The following is a 2,379-nucleotide window of genomic DNA, read 5'->3' as shown; positions in this document are numbered from 1 at the left end:
AGACAATTTCGAGTACTCAATCAACCTACCATGCATGTTTTTGGAATGTAGGATGAAATCGGAGGAACGAGAGAAAACCCACGCAGGCACAGGGAGAACATCCAAACTCCACACAGGTAGGCCAGAGCCGGAATCGATCCCTGCACTGCTACTCTGTGAGGCGGATGTGCTAACCAGTCTCACACTGCATTTGACCTAATAGTTAAGGTAGGCATGAGGGATATTTGTGTTATTATACTTCAATAATTTGGTGGTGAAATGCTACAAATGCAATTAAAGCTGCTGTTTCTTTTCAGCAAATGAATACACTAAGGATTGCAGACAGTGATTTTCTTTTTTCAAACGTTTTGGTTTGTAGCCATTAGGCTTTGAAGCGTCTGATGCAATGTGATTGATGGCCAGTTTGGCCTCCAGTGGAGAGGTACTGTTGTCTGGCTGAGCGATGAGGTCAGAGTTCGTACCCGGAGGGAGGTGGGGGTCCTGTTTGGCACCAAGACAGAAAGCAGATCACAACACGGCTAATTACCGCACTTTGTTAGGGGCCTCTGCTGGAACGCAAAAATAACATTCACCGCTCACACGCAAGAGATAAATATCTCTCAATCTCAAAAGTCTTCACACACACACCAAGAAAAACTCACAGTCACCAAAAAAAAAAACCCAGAATAAATGTTTATCATTAAAACCCTGTTGACAAAAAACGTCTCATGTAGTATGAAAAAAACCTCACACAACAAAAAAACAACTTGCACAATAGTCTCTCACATAAAACATTACCCGCCAAAACTCACAAAAAAACATCTCATGAACACCTGAAAAAAATTGTTCCCCCCTCCAAAAAAAAAAAACCCAGAATAAATGTTTATCATTAAAACCCTGTTGACAAAAAACGTCTCATGTAGTATGAAAAAAACCTCACACAACAAAAAAACAACTTGCACAATAGTCTCTCACATAAAACATTACCCGCCAAAACTCACAAAAAAACATCTCATGAACACCTGAAAAAAATTGTTCCCCCCTCCAAAAAAAAAAACACCACAAAATCTACTCACAACCACCAGAAAACAAGCTAGAAAAATCTGTCACATGCAAAAAAACTTTAACAGGCAATGAAAAATTTCACACTCACAGAGAAAAACACCACAAAAAAACAGCAAGCCTATTTTAGTCCAGTCCAGTATTTTTAAGGAATTTTGTTTGTTCCTTTCACGAAACATTTCCTGCAGCAGTCCACTTCTCAGTTGCTGTTGTGATTCTAACCCGTTCACTCCACGTTGTTTTAATCCAATGGCACCATCTGGTGGACAAATTGCATTGCTGCAGCGGCTGCTGATCACAATTGATTCAAAGAAACACCAACTACAATCGAATAATTAGATAATGGTTTCCTTGGTGGACATTCACAAACATATATCCACTTGACCTGTGCACAGTTACGCCCGCTGCTTCGTGTTAGTGCACGCGACCCGTTTGCGTTCACACCCGAGTGGAGTTTGAACCCCGCTGCGTGCGCGTGCCAGTCAGCACTGCAGTGCTACGGTCAGCTAACTTCACATCGCCGTTTGTTAGCATTAGCGGCGCGCCTTTAAACGCAAATAGACCAGTGGGTTTGTGTACAGTTTGTGAGGCAGGAGTTCAAAAGAACTACGTGCAATGATTCCAGCGGCTCGGTGTCTTGAGCCGTAATCCCGCTTTTGGAGCACTGCAAAGTACGGCCTTTTTTTTCGTTGGTCTGATGGCAACAAGCGTTTTATGACCTCACCGCCGTGTTAGCCCATTGGCCCGCGCACTTCGGCGCCCTTAGCCAATCGTGTGGTGAGTTTGGTTGGCCAGCGCCTGTGCCGATTGGGCCGGAGGGCAGAACTCGCGGAAGCTGTGGTGTTTTGAACGTCTCCCATTGGTCGACAGAGATGGCGAAAGAGAAAGTGTGGCAATGTGGGAGTCGTGTTCTTTGTGCTCAATCAAGCTGTGGATTTGTATTTGGGATTCGAGGAAATCAGACAGTTATGTTTTCTTCGTCTAAGTATCTTTCTTGTTTGAAGTGACGTTTTAGCTATCTAGGAAAAAACCCGACTAATAATTTGTTTTATTCTTGTCTATTTCAAAGCAAAAAAGACGAGATTTTAAAAAAGGGCAAAAATCATGACAAAAAGACAGCGATATATACTGTATACTGCACTTCCGCAAATTCACGCCCACCGAGGCACCCGATTGGTCAGCGCATCCTCGGTTTCTCAACAGCTGTTCTGTGTTTTCCCACACTTCCATTGGTCTCTTCTTTCCGTCAATTAAATTTACTTTCCGGCCTTCTCCCGCCCCTTGCTATCATCCTCGCGCTGCCATTGGATACTGTACCTGTCGGCGCACCGCCATTGG

This window comes from Hippocampus comes, unplaced genomic scaffold (genome assembly GCF_001891065.2).
Source record: "Hippocampus comes isolate QL1 unplaced genomic scaffold, H_comes_QL1_v1.1 scaffold166, whole genome shotgun sequence".
Classification (NCBI taxonomy): Eukaryota; Metazoa; Chordata; class Actinopteri; order Syngnathiformes; family Syngnathidae; genus Hippocampus; species Hippocampus comes.
The sequence above is the reverse complement of the archived record's forward strand: the minus strand, read 5'-3'. Positions refer to the sequence as shown.